Source organism: Entelurus aequoreus, linkage group LG08 (assembly GCF_033978785.1).
Source record: "Entelurus aequoreus isolate RoL-2023_Sb linkage group LG08, RoL_Eaeq_v1.1, whole genome shotgun sequence".
In the NCBI taxonomy this organism is placed as follows: Eukaryota; Metazoa; Chordata; class Actinopteri; order Syngnathiformes; family Syngnathidae; genus Entelurus; species Entelurus aequoreus.
The window spans coordinates 50,184,967-50,207,494 of NC_084738.1; the positions used below are offsets into that span (position 1 = coordinate 50,184,967).

At 39.9% G+C, this 22,528-nt stretch overlaps 1 pseudogene; it reads left to right on the plus strand.

The window, feature by feature from the left end:
- The window catches only part of LOC133656400 (gamma-aminobutyric acid type B receptor subunit 1-like), a 182,550-nt pseudogene that overhangs the window by 146,942 nt on the left and 13,080 nt on the right, over positions 1–22,528 (plus strand).

Sequence of the window (22,528 nt, forward strand, 5' to 3'; positions counted from 1 at the left end):
GATGATTACTGATGTCAGATATTAGCAGACCAATTGTGGTGTTATCAAAATTATTAGTAAAAATATTATCAGTAAGTGTGGCACAGTGATTTGTGATTCTGCTTGGCTTTGTTATTTTTGGATATAAACTCATATCTATAAAATTGCCAATGTTTTTTTTGCTTATTAGGGTTCAAGAGGTCAAAGTTGAAGTCACCACAAAAGAAAATTACTTTCTGGTTGATTTCAGTGAATGTTGCCTTAATCCAGTCCTCAAAAATGTCAATGACTTAGGTGTCAATGTTGGAGAGGCAACCAGTTTATTAGTACATTTTTGCTCTTTCCATTACATATTTCAATGGTTATACATTCCAAAATATTATATCGTAAATGACAAGTTTTTTACTACATGGTATTGCAAGGTTTCCAGGTTTGCCATCCTCGTCACTGCCATTGTGTCCAAGACACTTCAATCAATCAATCAATCAATCAATGTTTATTTATATAGCCCTAAATCACAAGTGTCTCAAAGGGCTAACCACCTTTCTCCTGGTGGGTCGTGGTTAGCGCCTTGCATGGCAGCTTCCGCCATCAGTTTGTGAATGTGTGTGTGAATGTGATCTATAATGTAAAGCACTATAGTAGAGCGCTATATAAATACAAATCATTTACATTTCACGATGCCGAACACCATGTTGACCTTTTTTTCAGCAGATCCTCAATGTATTCAGAGTAACTTGATCTGCAGTTGATCTTCCATGTCGGAACCAAGCTTACTCTCGGAGACAGCAAGGGGTCTATAGGTTTGAGCGATATAGTGTAGGTAAGTCCCTCCAAAATCTTACAGGGGACGCACAATAAATAAATAAATATGTTGCTCCTTTGATTCCCTGGTTGCTTCTCCAGCTTTGGAATTTTCACTACTAATGCAATTCTCCAGAGTTTTTAAAGCTTGTGTCGATAGTAGGAAGTAGGACGACAGGAACTTGTTTAGCCAGCACTTTAAGATTACGCGGGCGTGGAATAAAAGCTCCAGGCATACAAAGTCACGGCCCGGAGCTTTCCCTGGCTTTAATTGCTGGACAAATTCAGCTGGAGTAAAGTAGTTGGATATACTTTTGCCAGTGGATGTCTAAACCCTCTAGAGATCAGACACATCTTTGGACATGAGTCATGCTGACTTAGGGTCGTTTGTCTTGTATTACCCATTCTTCCCTAACTGACGCAATGAGGGGCAAGACTGCTGCTTGAAGTGCTTAAAGTCAATGGAATCGACGGCCAAACTGTCGCGTTGAGCGAACATTGGACCCGCGACCTAAGGCAGGGTTACACCGGCACATACACTACCGTTCAAAAGTTTGGGGTCACCCAAACAATTTTGTGGAATAGCCTTCATTTCTAAGAACAAGAATAGACTGTCGAGTTTCAGATGAAAGTTCTCTTTTTCTGGCCATTTTGAGCGTTTAATTGACCCCACAAATGTGATGCTCCAGAAACTCAATCTGCTCAAAGGAAAGTCAGTTTTGTAGCTTCTGTAACGAGCTAAACTGTTTTCAGATGTGTGAACATGATTGCACAAGGGTTTTCTAATCATCAATTAGCCTTCTGAGCCAATGAGCAAACACATTGTACCATTAGAACACTGGAGTGATAGTTGCTGGAAATGGGCCTCTATACACCTATGTAGATATTGCACCAAAAACCAGACATTTGCAGCTAGAATAGTCATTTACCACATTAGCAATGTATAGAGTGTATTTCTTTCAAGTTAAGACTAGTTTAAAGTTATCTTCATTGAAAAGTACAGTGCTTTTCCTTCAAAAATAAGGACATTTCAATGTGACCCCAAACTTTTGAACGGTAGTGTAAAAGGGTGTGGCACAGATTTTAGAGCGGCCGGCCAGCAACTTGAGGGTTCTAAAGTAGGTTCCATTTCAGCGTTCACCGTCCCTAGGGGCAGGACACTTCACCCACCTTGCTCCCATTGCCGCTCACACTGGTGTTTGAATGTGATTGAATGTTTGGTGGTGGGTGGAGGGGCTGTAGGTGAAAATTGCCGGCCACACTTTCGTCATTCTACCCCAGGGCAGCTGTGGCTACAAATTAAGGTATGAATGTGGAGTGAATGAATTATGTGTTCTCAGTAGATATGTCCGATAATATCGGACTGCCGATATTATCGGCTGATAAATGCTTTAAAATGTAATATCGGAAATTATCGGTATCTGTTTCAAAAAGTAAAATTGATGACTTTTTAAAACGCCGCTGTACGGAGTGATACACGGACGTAGGGAGAAATACAGGGCGCCAAAAACCTTAAAGGCACTGCCTTTGCGTGCCGGCCCAATCACATAATATCCCACACACAAGTGAATAATGCATACTTGGTCAACAGCCATACAGGTCACACTGAGGGTGACCGTATAAACAACTTTAACACTGTTACAAATATGCGCCACACTGTGAACCCACACCAAACAAGAATGACAAACACATTTCGGGAGAACATCCGCACCGTAACACAACATAAACACAACAGAACAAATACCCAGAACCCCTTGCAGCACTAAATCTTCGTCACTGTTGATTTCTGAGAAAATGAAGAGATTTTAAGTGTGCCTTATATACCAAAAAATACAATATGAGGCCGAAACTCATCGAAAATGATGAGTTTGTTCAGTATGTTTGTTTGGACATGGCCTGAAGAGCATCTATCCATGTGTCGGATGACCATCACTCGCAAAAACCAGATCTGGATTGGTTCCAGTGTTCTAGCAACCAGCGTAGCTAGAGACACCCTTGGGATTGTTTAGGAGAATAAGGGGGCCTCAGTTTGCCCAGTCAACCAAGCATTCACCATCTGGACTGATTATAGCCCCAGTCTGTGCGCGGGCAGTTGAAGTCACCTGCATAAATACAGGGGTGTGGAACACTGCGGCATGGTTCTTGGTGGAAGTCGCAAGTTCAGTGGTTTGTAGACCTTGATGATCTTATAATCGTCAATATCCACACATAACCATTCAATCGCTGATCAATCACAGGATTAATCAGCAAAGTGTCCAGCTGAGCTTATTGTGGACAAACTTAGCAAGGCCATGCTTCCAGCCAGTGTGAAGTGTGTTGTTACAATGTGTTTGGTATTACTTGGTCTCTTAGAGGAGGAGGACTAGGCCCTTTTGCCGTACCGCCAGTTGGCTGACGCAGATCACAGGTCATTTTGTTTATATTACAAAAGTATTTCAAATAATAATCCGTTCAATTAAAATATTCTGTAAAAATAAAAAAGTACTGTTTATTTAACAAAATTTGTTTGCTTTTGCATTGTTTTCATACCATTTAAGCTTGGGCGTTCTGGTGAGACTTGTCCCAATCCAAGAAATGCAGAAGACTCTTTTACAATTGTTAAACTAAGTAACACTGTATTTTTGTATTTTATCATAAACATATTCTACACTACAAATGATCAAATACATGATTTATCAGGTTGTTTTTATTTTTGCTGGGAGACTGTAACTGCTCCCAGCTTACCTTGTGGCTCATCAACATCGTAACATGAAACAATGACCTAATAGATGGAACAAATAAATTGAACGTTTAATAGTTTGTAGTGTGAAACATCTAAAATAATGACAAAAGTACAGTGTTATATAGTCTTATATTTTTGTATTGTGTCATTTTATTTTGTATTTTAGTGTAACGATGGCACTCACGTAAAATATTTCTTCAATGTACTATTACATTTCTGCATGCCTTGGATTTATACACATGCGCAGATGCAGCAGATGCATGACTTCCAATGCGGACGGAGCACATCTCGCTGGAACACCACATACTGTATTTTCCAAATTATAAGCCGCATCACTGTATAAGCCCCACCCACTAAATTTTTAAAGAAAATATAAATTTTTCATATCTTAGCCACACCAGACTATATATATACAGATATTTACTGCAATGTTGTGAAATTAGATATTTACATAAACAAATTGTGTAAATGTTTACTTACTTTAATTGTTTCCAAACTGTGCCTGTAACATGGCAGTAAATTGGCTGATCAAACAAAACAGAAAAGTCATTGACGTCTTTATTCATCCTTTATGGGATAAATAAGATGTTCTCCTTTTTTAATAAGGTTCAAGATATTAGGATTCTTCTTCCCTGTACTTTGTAAACACTCTGGGTTTGAACAGTTTCTTAAAGTAGACCATTTTAGTACATTGTTTGAGTTCTTTGCTTAATCCATAATTTAGCCGTTGGCAAAGAAAAATCCATAGATTAGCCGCACCTTTGTATAAACCGCAGGGTTCAAAGCAGGTCATAGTCTGGAAAATCCGGTATTTAAGTAAATGTATATTGGGTTTTTTTATTGAAAATGCCTGTCATATTATTCCACACTGGATAAAGTCTGGTTGGAATTAATTATTAAAGAGTCCAAGATGAACATGGCATTTATGTCTATGAAGAGTGTATGTATTACATATTTTTTAACCTCAACTGTGTATTTTTGGACTATTGTTATATTTCAAGAAGTCAATAGTTAATATTAGGGATGTCCGATAATGGCTTTTTGCCGATATCCGATATTCCGATATTGTCCAACTCTTTAATTACCGATACCGATATCAACCGATACCGATATCAACCGATATATGCAGTCGTGGAATTAACACATTATTATGCCTAATTTGGACAACCATGTATGGTGAAGATAAGGTACTTTTTAAAAAAATAATAATAATAAGATAACTAAATTAAAAACATTTTCTTGAATAAAAAAGAAAGTAAAACAATATAAAAACAGTTACATAGAAACTAGTAATTAATGAAAATGAGTAAAATTAACTGTTAAAGGTTAGTACTATTAGTGGACCAGCAGCACGCACAATCATGTGTGCTTACAGACTGTATCCCTTGCAGACTGTATTGATATATATTGATATATAATGTAGGAACCAGAATATTGATAACAGAAAGAAATGGGGGGAGGGAGGTTTTTTGGGTTGGTGCACTAATTGTAAGTGTATCTTGTGTTTTTTATGTTAATTTAATAAAAAATAAAAAAAATTAATAAAAAAAACGATACAGATAATAAAAAAAACCGATACCGATCATTTCCGATATTACATTTTAACGCATTTATCGGCCGATAATATCGGACATCCCTAGTTATTATGCGCTCATCTTCTTTACATTTTTAGTTTTTTAATGTTGTCATTCAAATTGTAATTCATGTAACTTAAATTAAGTTTAGTAGAAACTTAATCAATTGACACAGTGCGATCTATGAACTATTATTGTATTTTGTCCACTTGCAGTGTGGCGCTCACAGACACGAGTGAGCGGCATTCAGTTTTTTTATGGTGTCTTCTTAGATGTTTCAGTGGGAAAAGGTGGCTTTTTTTCTGCCTGAAAGATTCTACCCCTGGATGTACAAATCAAGAGGGTCTAGTTTGATGGATCGATTTGGCATGACCAGCCTCTGAGTAATTGCATTGCGGCCCTCAAGCAGATTGTTGCAATGTCTCCTTTCGAATCTTTCTGTTGACTTAACTGTCTTCAGCAGCGAAGCACAATGACGTGTAACAGTGAATGAAACAACTTTCTTTTTCCACCATTGTGACTTTAATTTTTTTAGATTTGACAGTTGACACGGTTTGCTGACTGCATTGTTACATTGTTTGCTAAAAGAAAATTGTTTGATGTTATATATAGCTCAATAGTACGCCATATATTTAATATTTATTTTTTTATGTGTTTTTAAGCAAAATGGCCCAGGTTTAATTATAGTAATCTAATTGGTTGGAATACATTTTCGGCAGATAAGAATCTCATTAATAAATTAAATATCGTCATACTTACACCATACAATTTTTTTTTTTTTTTAGCATTATTAGACCTTTTTAGACATACAATAACACCCATATACACCTATGCACATGTTTTACCCAATATAGTAACTTTGAGTGTGTTCAGTACTTGCAGCAACCACATGGAAACACTATTATATTTTCCGGACTATAGAGCACACTGGTATATAAGCAACTACATTTTAGAAGAAAAAAATATTTTACATATATTAGCCACATACGGACTATAAGCCGCAGATGTATACATTATGAAATGAGTTATTTACACAGAAATATTTTGTAAATGTTTATTTACCTACCTTAATTGTTTCCAAACAGTGCCTGTAACACGGCAGTAAAATGGTTGATCAAACAAAACAGAGGTCGTTGTCATGGACCCACTAGCTTGCTCTCCAATCAGATAATCAATCAATCAATGTTTACTTATATAGCCCTAAATCACGAGTGTCTCAAAGGGCTGCACAAGCCACAACGACATCCTCGGCTCAGATCCCACACCAGGGCAAGGAAAAACTCAACCCAATGGGATAATGAGAAACCTTGGAGGGGACCGCAGATGTGGTCATGAAAAAAGTTATACTGTACAAATTGGCTCGCAAAGGACGATGGGAAACGAACTCCTCATATACATCGGCGCGGGAGCAACCTGCTATGTCTTGTGGCGGCCATCTTAGTCAGGGCAGCAGTTCAATTCAATGCAAAGCATTTATAACGCGAATAAATCATAACTTGCAATTTGTTTCAACTTATTTTCATGGGGTCTACTTAATTGTCAACTTAAAGTGTGTTGTTGTTGCAAAAAACATTTAATTACAAAAGATCCAAAAACTATTCTTAATGATGAAACCTTATTCCTATCTTAAAAGGTAATGTTGGCTGTAGTGTCGCGGGCGTACTTTCTGTTATGAACAATTATTTAAATGCACGATAGCGCAAGATTGCTGTTTATTGTTAACATGTATGTATTTAACTTTGAATTCATTATAGCTAACCATGTCATGTAAATTAAATGCATTATGTATGTATAGGCAGCACGGTAGAAAGAAAGAAAGGTGTTAAACAGCCCTTGCATCAGACATGCACCCCTAACGGCACAGTGAAACGGCGGCATCCAAGCAGACAGAGGTAACGCAGTCGACGCACGCTAGAGTGAAGCTGACCACTACTACGCCACAACGCTACAACGCAAACGGCATACAGCAGTGATTCAGCAGTCATCATCTAGTCCACCCCACCATGTCCAGCAAGGCGCCATCTTTAAAGACCCGGTCCGAGGCTTCGACGAACTCCTCCACAGGTTCCGCAGCAGCTAGGGCAAGAGCAAAAGCTGAGGCAGCCAAAGCCCGCCTCGGTTTTGCAGCAAAAGAAATGGACTTAAAAGTAGAAAAAGCTAAAATAGAGGCATCTATTGAATTTCTTCAACATGAAAAAGATGTTGCATCTGCTATTGCTGAAGCAGAGGCATTAGAAACAGCTGAAGTCACACAGGTAGAAGCACGCAGCAATCCTTGTTCTTTTGTCACATCTGAACATACAAAGCAATATGTCCTCAGCCAAGCTGAATTTGTAAAAGAGGGAAAATATGTTGTTACACAGCCATCACAATGTGAAAATGCTCCTCAGAGCAAGTCAAAGCTCACTAGCAATCAATTACTTCAACCAACAAAACAAAGTGACTCTAAACAAATTCCCTTTGGCCCCCCTAATGATCTTAAAAACTTCCAAAACCCCTCAGTCATTTCCTCCTCTCCTCACATCCATAACAATGACAGTGCAAGTTGGTCAGCTCAGGTATCAGCATCCAACTTCCATGATGTCCGGCCTTCATGCCAAGAGCCTAAAAACTCTAATGTGAGTGACTTTATTAGATACTTTGCTCGCCGGGAAATAGTAGCAACAGGACTACTGCAATTTAACGACAAGCCTCAAAATTTCAGAGCTTGGAAACGTTCCTTTAAAAATGCAATAAATGGATTAGAACTAACAACAAGTGAAGAGATGGACTTGATGTTAAAGTGGCTTGGCAAAGAATCCTCTGAACACGTAGAACAAATTAGAGCCATACACATTAACAACCCAACCAAAGGTCTCAATATGATGTGGGACTTGAGCAATGTTATGGCTCCGCTGAAGTGATTGAGGATACACTCTTCAAAAGAATTGATATGTTCCCCAAAATCACATCCAAAGACTACACAAAACTAAGGAAGTTTAGTGACCTGCTCATGGAAATGCAGAGTGCTAAAGCTGAAGGAGACCTTCCTGGTCTTGCGTTTTTGGATACCGCAAGAGGATTAAATCCAATTGTGCAGAAACTTCCCTTCAATTTGCAAGAAAGGTGGATCACAGTAGGAGCTAAATACAAACGCACACAACGTGTCCCCTTCCCACCATTCAATGTTTTTGTAGACTTTGTAACGCAGGAAGCTAACTCAAGAAATGACCCCAGCTTTAACTTTACATCGTTCCCTGACGTACCCAAACTCGACAAACTGCCATGGAGAGCATATAAACAAACAGAAATTTCAGTGCACAAAACTGATGTTGTCTCCCGTTACAATTTAGATACACAAAGAACGGCAAACAAAGCTGTAGACAGTGACAAGCTTTGCCCAATTCACATGAGACCTCATCCCCTCTTGAAGTGCAGATAATTTCGAATGAAAACACTCGATGATCGAAAAGCATTCTTAAAAGAGAACCACATTTGCTTCAAATACTGTTCTTCATCTACACACATTGCAAAAAACTGTATGGTCAAGATACAGTGTTCTGAGTGTCTTGATGAAAAACACTGCACTGCTCTTCACCCAGGACCAGCACCCTGGTTTAAAGAAACTGAACCTGCAGCAGAGTATGGCAGGGAGAGTGACTCCGCTAAGTCGGAGGAGATCACGTCCAAGTGCACACAGGTTTGTGGCGTGAACGAAGCAGGCAGATCCTGCTCTAAAATTAGTCTTGTTAAAGTGTACCCAGCAGGCCATCCTGAACAAGCAGTAAGGCTCTATGCCATCCATGATGAACAAAGTAACAGGTCGTTAGTATGTCCTGAGTTCTTTGAATTGTTCAATGACCGTGGCCCTAGTTCCCCTTACTCACTAAGGACATGTGCTGGTACTAAAGAAGCAATGGGCAGGAGAGCTACAGGATATGTAGTGGCAGCCATAGATGGTTCAGTCCACATCCCATTGCCTAGCCTCATTGAATGTAGAAATATCCCAAACGATAGAGATGAAATTCCCACACCCAGTGCAGCTATGCAACACAGTCATCTAAAGTCAGTAGCTCACCTCATCCCTGACCTGGACTCTAATGCCCCCATACTCATGCTTCTCGGACGGGATGCTATTAGAGTTCACAAAGTCCGTAAACAGATAAGTGGCCATAACAACGCACCCTATGCACAAAAACTGGACCTCGGGTGGGTCATAGTAGGAAACGTGTGTTTAGGTGATGTCCACAAAACTCTCGCTGTGAAGACGCTGTTCACAAATACAACTGAGAAGGGGCGTCCTACAATGTTTGAGCCATGCCCCAATGTATTTAATGTAATAGAGAGACATTGTGAGATACAAGTTCCATTCAGCTTCAGCACTCAACTTGTGGATAGCGCTTGTGAACCTGGGGCCGTACTTATCAAGCTTCTTAGAATTACTCCTAAGAAGTCTGCTAAGAGTTGACTTAAGAGTAAATAAATTCTTCGCTGAATGCTGCACTTAAAAGTTAGTTATCAAGCGTCTTACTCACACTTTCAGCGAAGTGTAGGACTGAATCTTAAGTGTCACACTCAGAGCTGAATTACGACATTACTATGTGCCGTAAACGGAATTTTAGGTGACGTCATTTCTGTGTCCATAGAAATGACCAATCACGGAAGGGAATCCGTTGTCTAAGAATAAAGAAATATCTTGGAAATATTTAAGTGGACAATGGGAGTGTATATTTTGACAATAAACTACAAAATAATACAAAACAAACTAGTCCCCGCCGGCACTCACGCTACCGCTCCCTCTCTTCTATCGCCCACACACTCACTGACGTCACTCACCTCACGGCCACACACATACGCTACTGTCATAACATTTTCTTTCCAATTCATTAATTAGGCTACTAATTTGAAACTGGTGTGGGTGGCTCTATATATACTAGCCCACTGCAGACACATGCAGAAATCAACAAGGAATCGAAAAGTATTAAATCTGTGACAAAAATAATATCCGCTCTGTCTAAACGATACCGTTTGATCAGCTGCTCGTCATCAAAAAAAAAAAAACATTGTTCCGTTCCCTGAACGTTCGCGCACGTCTCTCTCGCCTCAGTGCCATCCCCTGCTGGCAACTCCTAACCACTTAAGACACCTCTGAAGGTCTCTTAAATATCGTGGAGAGTAGGAGTGATTCTTAGACTTAAGAACGTTGATAAAAAGCTTGTATTCTTAAGTTTGAGAGTAGGACTAAATTTCGCAAATTCTCAGGACTTAAGTGTAAAATGGCACTCTAAGAAGCTTGATAAGTACGGCCCCCGGACCCTGTGGAAAGACTCACTTAAAGAACTGTCCAACTTGACCATTCCCAAAGCGTACACAGAAGTTTCTCCCTCAACAACTACAAAAAAAGAGTTGTTGGTATTTTCGGACGCATCTACTAAGGCTATAGCTGCAGTGGCCTATTTAAGAGTAACAGATGCAGCTAGGAACTGTGAAGTAGGCTTTGTTTTAGGTAAGGCAAAGTTAGCACCACGCCCAGATCAGACCATACCAAGATTAGAGCTTAGTGCTGCTGTGTTAGCAGTCGAGCTTGCAGATCTTCTCACTGACGAATTAGGCTTTGAAATAGACTACACTGCATTCTATACAGACAGTAAAGTAGTTCTAAGTTATATCCACAACGAGACAAGAAGATTTTATGTCTATGTGGCTAACGGTGTTACGAGAATCCGCAAATCTTCTCAACCAAGCCAATGGCATTACGTACCGAGCAGCCAGAACCCAGCAGATCACGCCACTCGTTCTGTTCCTGCTTACCAGCTACCCCTTAGTAACTGGCTCACTGGCCCTGACTTCATGCTCCAAGATCAAAGTCCCTCAAATGACTCTTTTGAACTTGTTGAACCTTGCACGGACTCTGATGTCAGACCACAGGTGTCTACACTCAAAACCACAATCTCAACCAAACAACTTGGCTCTGACAGATTCAACAAGTTTTCGACATGGAAGTCTCTCAAGCGTGCTGTTTCGAGACTACTACACGTCATACATAACTTCAAATCACTGCCAAGCAAAATCAATCACTGCCGTGGTTGGCACTACTGTGAGACAGGACTCACTGTAGACGAGTCAAACCAAGCCCAAAACATAATCATTCAAGCAGTACAACAGGATGTGCATGCCAAGGAATTGAAGTGTGTGCAAAAACACGATAAACTACCCCGAACCAGTCCTCTCAAGAACCTAGACCCCTACCTGGATGAAAATGGACTTTTTAGAGTAGGAGGTCGCATCTGTGATTCAAACTTGAGCCCAGGTGAAAAGAACCCACTCATAGTTCCTGGCCAACCCCATATTGCAGCTCTTCTCATTAAGCACTACCACGAGCAGACCCGACACCAAGGTCGCCTTTTCACAGAAGGAGCTGTTCGCTCTGCAGGATGGTGGATTGTAGGTGGCAAGAGAAAGGTGAGCACAATCATCTATCATTGTGTAACCTGCAAAAGACTTTGTGCCCCTATGAGTACACAAAAAATGTCGAACCTCCCTCCAGACCGTCTTACAACGGACCCCCCATTCACTAATGAGGGCTTAGATGTTTTTGGCCCATGGTTTGTGTCTTCACAGCGCACAAGAGGAAGTATCATCCAAAATAAAAGGTGGGCTGTCTTATTCACGTGCTTGAGTATTAGAGCAGTTCACATTGAGGTGATAGAGTCTCTCGATACCTCTAGCTTTGTTAATGCATTCAGACGGTTTCTGGCAGTAAGAGGACCTGTAAAAAGCGTTCGTTCTGATAGAGGTACCAATTTTGTCAGCGCATGTAAAGAACTGAAGATCCCCTCAAATTTAGACAACACATCTGTACAAACCTACCTTAAAGATCACGGATGTACATGGACTTTTAACCCTCCACACGCTTCCCACTTTGGCGGGTCATGGGAAAGAATGATTGGACTTGCCCGGAAAATATTGGACACAATGTTTTTCCAGCTCAAGACCACTAAACTCACTCACGAAGTTCTTGTCACCTTTATGGCAGAAGTGGCGGCGATTATAAACGCAAGACCCCTTGTCCCTGTTTCATCGGACCCAAGTGACCCTTTCACTTTGACTCCGGCCACTCTTATAACCCAAAAGGTAACCCCTCTTAAGGCTCCAGTTGGCAACTTTACAGCGTCAGACCTCTACAAACACCAGTGGCGCCAAGTCCAGCACCTGTCAAACACCTTCTGGGACAGGTGGAAGAAGGAGTTCCTTCCCACTCTCCAACCACGTCGCAAGTGGCATTCTAGCCAGCTTAACGTGAGCGTAGGTTCGGTCGTTATACTCAAAGACAGCCAAATTCCCCGAAATGAATGGCCTCTTGCACGTGTAACTCAGGTGTTCCCAAGTAAAGATGGCAAAGTCCGTTCAGTAGAGCTAAGGGTAGTCAGGTCAGATGATACAAAGGTATGGACCAGACCCATCTCAGAAATTGTACCTTTGATTATTTCATGAGAGGTATTTGTTTTTTCCAGTTATTTTTGTGGCGTTTATCCACGCCAAGCGGGGAGTGTTCTGTTACAACTAAAAGTTGTAAACTCTTGTTGTTGAAATGTGTTGTGCTTAAATAAGCTTGTTATGTAATTAATATTATTACATGTGTATTTGTCACCATCATGTGGTCATGGCAGTTAATACATCTTTGAGAAGTGTGTATTTTGAATCAAACTTTATTGACCGGAAGTTACATAAGCCAAGCAGAGAAATCTCCGGTTCCAGCACGTACTTTATGGTGGTTATTTTCGAAGAAAAACTGCATATATCTTTTGTTTAAGGTTGCATCGCCGGTATGTATCATAAGTTGAACTTTGAAACTTGGTTTTTGTCTAAAATATTTCAAGCTAAATTTATGATTTTTGATGTATGATCTTTGCCATACTCATTAGCAATAATTTGCGATGTCATCTAAGATGGCGTCGTAGTACAATTTCACTTTGTTTACCTTCTCATGCCTTGTAAGGTAGCATTACAGCATATATATGAATACATTTGCATAACGTATGTATATATTGACTGTATTGTTTGTCTTTTTAGTTTCACCCTTTTGAATGTCATTAAACCTGCTGACAACGCTCATCGGTCTCCAGAGTCGTGACGTAAGAAAGGTGTTAAACAGCCCTTGCATCAGACATGCACCCCTTTTTTTTTTTTTTTTTTAATAATGTCCTGCCCAGCTTCTCGGGCAAATCATATAGCAGATGTAGATGCCCATATCGGCTGTTCAGATTTACTTTACAAAAGAGAAGTGTAGGATACTTCTCTTGTTGCCTTACTTGTATTTTGACTTTATTAAATGTATTTATATTATCATTTGGTGCAGCCGGGCCGGAGCAGGAGGGGATAGAAAGAGAGAAAAAGGAAGACAGAGGGGGGAATTGTGGGGACAAGAGGGGGATTAGACAGAGAGACAAAAACAACAGCAAACACAACAACAACAACAACAACAGAGCAACATCAGCAAATACGACATGTACAAATATGATGGTAAAAGTAATAGCAAATAAGCAGTTAGCGAAAATAAAAAACAAAATACAGAAATGACAATGAGCATTATTACACTAAAAATGGAGCAATATGAATACCAATAGAAATAGTGCTATTGATAATAAACAATACCAATACTTTACCTTTATTATCAACAATACAATTGTTCAAATGCAACAATACATATACGTAATGATAACTTGAGATACGAAAGAATGCAGAAAAATGGAGGGGAAGAAAGAGAAGCAACCTACATTAACCTTGTAGATTGTTATAGTAACAATAGGTTAAGCTTTGTCAGTGTGCCATGTGTTATACCCAGTTTACCCTAGGGCAACAACGTTAATATATGTTTGATGAAATGTGATTATGTGCATGAGTGTATGTGTGCATATGTACTTGTATATGTACAGTATGTGTATATCTGTGTTTGTACAGTGAATGTATATGTACAGTATGTGTATATGTGTGCTTGTACAGTGAATGTATATGTACAGTATGTGTATATGTGTGTACAGCGAATGTATATGTACAGTATGTGTATACAGTATGTGTGTTTGAACAGTGAATGTATATGTACAGTATGTGTATATGTGTGTTTGTACAGTGAATGTATATGTACAGTATATGTATGTGTGTGTTTGTACAGTGAATGTATATGTGTAGTATGTGTATGTGTGTGTTTGTACAGTGAGTGTATATGTACAGTAGGTGTATATGTATGTTTTTACAGTGAATGTATATGTACAGTATGTGTATGCAGTATGTTTGTATAATGAATGTGCGTGTGGATGTACGAACTTTGAGTGTGTAAATATGTACTGTATTTATTTGTATATGTACACATATATATACATACATACATACACACACACACATACACATACATATACACAGTTTGTCAGCCCCGACAACCACCACGCGCGCGCGCTGCCACCAGTCACGACATCAGCCACCCCCCTGCACCAGACCCAGCAGCCACGGGCGCCCACACCACAAACAAACGGCAGCAGAAACAGCAGCCACAACACCCCCAGACAGCCAGCACCACCCAATCAAATCAAAGCGATCAAAAAAAAAACGCGACCGGCAACCACACGCCAACAGGATCACAGAGACCCGCCAGCAAGCCCAAACGCCAACACGCAAACCAGAGACACCAACACCCCCCCCCACCAAAAGACCCCACCACCCCAACCCAAACCCGCACAAACACACCACTGCCCAAACAACGGAGACACAGTATCCAGACCAGACACGGGCGCCGCGCCGCCACCACATCAAGTCGCCAACAGAGACCCCACAGCACAAGGTCGGGCCATACAGGCACGGACCCCACCCAACAGGAAGCGAGACCCGCGCGACGCCACACACAAATAAATAATAAGATTAAACAAAAATAATAATAATTTTAAAAAATATATAATAATAATAAAATGAAATACAAATTAAATTAAATTAAAAATAACAAATACAAATAATTAAATAAAATAAAGTAAGTAAATAATACAAATTATTTAAAAAAAATAAATAAATAAATAAAATAAATAAATAAATAAAATTTAAAAAATATATATATATACATATACATATATACACACATATACATACATACACATATATATATACATATACATATATATATATATATATATATATATATATATATATATATATATATATATATATATACATATACATATAAAAAATAATAATAATAATAATAAATTAATAAAAGCCTGGCAGGCCACCAGAACGCAGTGCCCGGAATCCGCGCCGGCTGGCGAGGCAATGAGGGGTGCGCCGAACCCCAACCCCCCCACATGCATGTGTACAAGGCCCCCAGAGTGTCTACTGTGTAGTTAAAATTAGGAGGTCAGCCATTACAGCCGACCTCCAGTCCCTATTGATGCGTGTACTGTAGCGTGAGTGAGATATGTATGCTTGTGGGAACTAATAATGCGGCCCGTGACCCACACCAGACCACTTTAGCGTGACACCACGCGAGCCCCCCGCCCCCGCCAAACAAAGCCAGCCCCCGCCCGCCCCAACCCAACCCCGCAGAGCCCATACCAGCAAAATGTTGATAGTCGTGGCGAAGATAGCACTGACATTAGCCGCCGTCTCGAGAGCATTTTTCACCCTTAAAGTACCAGTAGAGTGGAAGAACAAGTTGCCTCTATTATCATATATATTTGATTTATGACACTGAATGACTTACAAAGTTTGCGAGTAAATAGATATGATCAAAATAGTATCAATCTCACTGAGATTCCCGAGCCATTTTGAGAGATAATGAGCTAGCCAGTCACATGATCGTGTGACGAAGAGGAACTGCAGCAGTAGCAGAACGGCAGCAATGCTGCCATGCTGCATGAGCGTCTTCTTCTTCTTTACAGTTTTACAGCAGTTTACATCCAAATATGTTAGATTACTGTCATCTTCAGTTTCATTTTATAATTATATTAAAGTATCTCCTTGAGTCTAGTGCACCATAAACTATAGTTACAGTAGCTCTTGGTTAACAATGCTAAAACTACTTTGTCTGCGTTAGCTCTTATAATAAAAACATTACTAATATGTGGTCAATTTTCAGGTGACGGGATGTAAATAGAGTATTGTTTGCAGGTTTTGGATTTAGAGAGTTTTGTGGGAACAAAATAGAGAGCCCACATTGACTCAATTGTTAGCGGACTTCTTATGTATTTATTAATGTATGACTTCCGCGACCCCATAGTGGACAAGCGGTAGAAAATGGATGGATGGATGGACTTAAAATGCATAAATGAAGAAAAACATTTGTGTTGATGTCTTATATAGGGATTGTAAATGATAGACAGCACATCTCTTTCTACATGTCTTTCTAGTTTTTGCGTATTTCCAGTATGACTGATATGATATGGTCAGAGTGCAAAGGCGTTCCTTCAGTGCCGTCATTCTCCCAAAATAGCCGAAGGTATTCTGAGCGTACTATTCCAAATGGCTGCCTGAATTTGTGGCATTTTGTGATGTTTAGACAGTATTTTCACATACTCTGTGGATTGTAAATACAATTTGATATTGTGTTATGTATACAATGACACATTTAAGAATATAATGTCAACTTGTTTTTCCACTCTAGTGGTACTTTAACTCCGCTTGGTGACTATACTGTATGTGACAACAATATAACTATAATAATGTACTATAATATATCCATTCATCCATTTTCTACCGCTTATTCCCTTCGGGGTCGCGGGGGGCGCTGGAGCCTATCTCAGCTACAATCGGGCGGAAGGCAGGGTACACCCTGGACAAGTTGCCGCCTCATCGCAGGGCCAACACAGATAGACAGACAACATTCACACTCACATTATAATATATATAAAACATAAATAAGATTTAATTTAAGACTCCCGGTAATTTTAGGCCAAGAAAATAAATGAACTAAATGTGCTTTAAAACAGTGTAATCAGCAAGGTGCGCTCTGACAAGAAGAGGCGGTAAATAGCAAAGTACAAGCTCTATAGTCAAGCTACATAAAAGACAAGGTTAACTTTTAGAATCTTCTAGTTAAAAACAAAAGTCAACATAAACAAAAAGCCTTTTGACAAGGCACATAAATTGGTTTGGACTGTGCCATTTTTTTTTCGGAAATTCAACGGTGTTGTTGCATTATGAGTAATACTGATTGTCCTCTGATCTTATTTCCTGAGGACCTGTAATCAAAACCATATCTTTTCTTCTGGATTAGTGGAGGTAACAAGAGGTTAGGCCCAATTTCCATTTAGAGCCTTTATGTCTGTTAAACTAATAGTACGAATATATTTACCTGCATTGGTTTAAATACATTGTACTGTATATACATTGCACCACTCGACACCATCAGAAATATTCTTTGTTCTTTGTTTACTTCTTGCCATATTTATTGATCTATGCTTTCATTTTTGATTTACAGTATATGGTTGTGTTTTCTTATTTACTGAACCATAGGTCAATTTTAGTATGGATGGTGTTTGTATACTGTACATCATATGTGTCTAAGTCAAGGCCCGAGGGCCAGATCTAGCCCCCCCACTTTATTTTATGATACTCCACAACATTTAATGTGATTTGTCATGTCATTTCACGTGCTCCGCAACATCATTTAAGGTTGACCGCCACATCATTTAAGGTGGTTTGTCATGTCATTCAATGTGGTCTGCCACCATGTTATTTAAGGTTGTCCGTTATGTCATTCAATGTGGTCTGCCACATCATTTAATGTGGTCCGTCATGTCATTCAATATTGTCTGCCATGGCCTTTAAGTGGTCCGCCACATTACTTAAATGGCCCACCATGTTATTTAAAGTGGTCCCCCACATCATTCAATGGGGTCTGCCACATCATTTAATGTGGTCTGTCACGTTATTTAAGGTGGTCCACCATATCATTTAATGTGGTCTGTCATTAGGGTTGGGTATCGTTTGAATTCGGACGATTCCGATTCCGGTTCCTGACGATTCTCGATTCCGATTCTTTTAAGAGGCAGGGTCAAAAAAAAGTTTAGAATATTTTAAATGAGCTAGCTAACCTACAGTCTTTCTGAATGAAATAGTCTGACATTCTCCATCAATTTTAATTCTATTAACTTTTCATGAACTTTACTATAAATTCCTCACAGGGCTGTTTTCAACTAGAATATAAATATCAAATCTATGAACTTGAATATAAGTATTATAAATTATGAATACATTTTCCCAGGGGTACACTTTCCTCAAGAGAGCTTTATTTTTGAAAACCTCATGAAAACACATTTACACACAAGTGTATGATGCTGCAGGAAACCTCATGAAAACACATTTACACACACAAGTGTATGATGCTGCAGGTACTTAAAAATGTTACCGTGCTCCCACTGATGGGCTAACCTGATGCAGAAAAGCAAATAAACAATAAGAAACAACTTGCAAAACCCAGTCCATATTAGCAGCAGGTACAGTATAAAATCAGAGACAGTTTTTGTTTAGGAAAATGACCTTCTCAGGCAGGATGCGTGACCGTTCTGGACAGATAGTGTCTCCTGCTGTGGAAAATACACGTTCGCTGGGTGTGGAAGAAGCTTGAACGCATAAATAGGAAAAAGCTAGATCTGACAGCAAAGGATAAGTCTTTTGTTGGTTCCACCGGACCATCACCATGCAGCAGGGTCGTCAGACATAAGTATCGGTGGAACGTCCTAGTACATCTGCAGCTCTCTCTCCACTCGTTTCTTGATGGACATGGAGCTCTTTTATTTTGCGGTTATTTCATTTTTTTTTGTAAAGTAAAGCCACACTTTCGACCGCCGACGCCTGCTATCCATGCTTGAGCTTGACTGACTCGCTCGGCTATGCTAACACTTCCGGCGGTGGGCGCTTCTTCGTTGGTGTTCAGCGGCTTCTTCTTCCGGTTCGGCGGACATATTTTTTTCTGGTCGGCGGACTGGTATCGAAAATAGGAATCGAAATTTAAACTTGAACGATTCCGGGAGAATCGGAAAGTTCCAATCGATACTCGATACCCAACCCTATCTGTCATGCCATTCAATATTGTCTGCCACATCCTTTAAGTGGTCCGTCACATTACTTAAATGGCCCACCATGTTATTTAAGGTGGTCCACCACATTACTTAAATGGCCCACCATGTTATTTAAAGTGGTCCGCCACATCATTCAATGTGGTCTGCCACCTCATTTAACGTGGTCTGTCACGTCATTTAAGGTGGTCCACCATATCATTTAATGTGGTCCTTCATGTCATTCAATATTGTCTGCCACATCCTTTAAGTCGGCCACATCATTCAATGTGGGCCGTCACATCATTTAATGTGGTCTGTCACAACATTAAAGTGGCCCGCCTTGTAATTCAATTTAATAATAATAATAATGGATTAGATTTTATATCACGCTTTTCTATTATTAGATACTCAAAGCGCTCACAGAGAAGTGGGAACCCATCATTCATTCACACCTGGTGGTGGTAAGCTACATTTGTAGCCACAGCTGCCCTGGGGTAGACTGACGGAAGCGAGACTGCCAGTTTGCGCCTATGGCCCCTCCGACCACCACCTATCATTCATTCATCATTCATTCACTAGTGTGAGCGGCACCGAGGGCAAGGGTGAAGTGTCCTGCCCAAGGACAGAACGGCAGCGATTTGGATGTCAAGAGGCGGGGAGCGAACCTGCAACCCTCAGGTTTCTGGCACAGCCGCTCTACCCACTGCGCCATACCGCCCCGGTATGGCGTAGTAGTTAGAGAATTTGGTCTACCACAGCTTTTAATGTCGTCCGCCACATCAATTAATGTGGCTCTCTCAAGGGGAACATTATGATTTGATAAGGCCCTCAATAAAATACGAGTTTGACACTGCAATCAATTTTCAAAGACATAAAAGACAGTGTATATGCCAAGTATCGGGTTGCACCGCAGATGATTGATTCGTATCTGATGGTTATCACATTTGAAAGAGGTCGGATTCTGGCCTTCACATGAGAGTGTTGTGTCACAAATGTATGAAGTGTGTTTCTATCCTCTCTTTCCCTCAGGTGCTATGTTTGATCACAGCCCCCGTCACCATGATCCTGTCTTCTCAGCAGGATGCCGCCTTTGCCTTCGCCTCCCTGGCCATTGTCTTCTCGGTCTACATCACCCTGGTGGTTCTGTTTGTTCCCAAGGTGAAAAACTGTCAGGTCTTCTAAGTGTCGCATTAATAGTCAGCCATTCAAATTTATCTGGGCTGCTGGGATATATCACATAATGCTTGTAAAATGGCCCTGGCTTCCAATGTCAACAGAATCCTGTCCCTCTCTGCTCCCTTGTGTCAGCCTCTGTGTGTCTGCATCTCATCTTTCTAATGTGCTTGAATGATGGGGAATGTTTGGCTCCCCATTTGTGGACTAATACTTAAATTCCTGTTTTATTGTCACAATTTGTCACTGATTGGACCCTAAAAGCTGAGACAGAGAAGCAAGTAGGGATGCATACCTTGTACCAGTATTATTTGTTACTGGTTCCTAAGTTGGTCGGTCCAAAAAGACCATTAAGATTCTGGACTAATGATACTACTATCTGTATTTTTTTTATCCAGCTGACCGACGTAATAATGACACTGTCACAATTAGTTTCTAAGCTACACTACAATGTATAGGATAAATGCTAATGTGTACTTAAAGACCTTTTAATTTGTGGAAAAATTGCAGGCGGGAATATAAAAATGTCCAGTGTGTACCCCGCCTTTCGCCCGAATGCAGCTGATATAGGCTCCAGCACCCCCCGCGACCCCAAAAGGGACAAGCGGTAGAAAATGGATGGATATTAAAGGGGTCATATTATGATTTTTTTCCTACATTTAAAACACTTTCTTGTGGTCTGTATGACATGTAATGGTGGTTCTGTGTTCAAACTTGTGCATATGTTATGTTTTACAGATTGTTTACTGCATTTTTACTGCCCTTTTTTATTAATTTTTTTATTTTATTTTTGCTGCAGCAGGTACATATACTGTAACATGTACATGATGATTGGGATTTGTTATATATTGTATATATTATAAAAAATATAATATCATATATCAGTATATATTATATACTCTATATATAATATGTAATATTATATTGCTACTATGGTAAGTTTTTAGTCTACTTAATACCTGCTTTATCCTTTCCATCGTTACCCTTTCCATCCTTTGAAACTGAGCTACTGTGTGGAACAATTTTGCTTGTGGATTAATAAAGTTTGTCTAAGTCTACCGTAATTTCCGGACTATAAGCCGCACCTGACTATAAGCCGCACCAGCTAAATTTAGGGGAAAATACAGATTGCTCCATATATAAGCCGCACCCGACTATAAGCCGCAGGGTTTTGATGTGTAATTAGCGTAGTATATAGGGGTTCCTGCTACCACGGAGGGGATTGTCGGGACAGAGATGACTGTTATTAACAATAAATCTTTCAATCATTCCATCAAACTTTCACATCTTTGACATGGCGAACAGCATTCGTGCAGAGTACAAATAATACAACGCTGCAAAGTAATACAAAGTGCTCGCCTGTACGTTATCAAAATAAGCAGCCTACCGGTATATGAAAAGTCAGTCTTTAATCATTGTGTCATCGTCTTCCTCCTGCGTACTAAAACCACCCAAATCCTCTTTGTCGGTGTCGGAGAAGAACAGGCCGTAAATAAGCCGCACCCTTGTATAAGCCGCAGGGACCAGAACGAGGGGAAAAAGTAGCGGCTTATAGTCCGGAAATTACGGTAAGTATATAGGCCACTTCTTTGTGGGCAGTCTCCAACAGCGTGTTCTCCCCGTCAGCCATGTTATAGTCTTTAGCGCTTCCATAGCACGTCTACTGACAGACATAAGTTCAAACTATACGCTACTTTGTATTAGAAATAACAACAGCGGAAGATTCATGTGCATGTACAAGTCAGTCTGCCCCACAACAAGAGGGAATTCATTGACCACAGCATCGGACTACAATGGTGGATTCGAGCAAAGCTCTTCGGGTAAAACTTTGACATATACATATCCGCTGACATAACACTTGGGAAAAATGTCACAGGTTGTCCAAATTCCAAATGACTAGATTAAAGGAAGTATAAAATAAGGCAGATTGTTTTATAGATATCTCTGCCATGCCTCCATAGTTTGTTTTCAAATTTTTGGGACTTATGCTCATCCCAAATACACAAAAACAGATACCAATAGGTAAGCAAAGTTGGTTTTGTCCAAACGAAAACATTTACCACCCCCCTTCATTACCTCTGCGGACCCCTGTTTAAGACCTCTGCCTTAAAGCTCTTAACTTGTTTCCATGTTATGAACAGCTATGAATCTGATTTTCACTTGCGAAGTGACGACACCTGTAATTAAAACAATTTATGACGCTATGTTCAATAGTAGTATACCTATTTATTCAAATAAAAATGTAGCTAGAATTT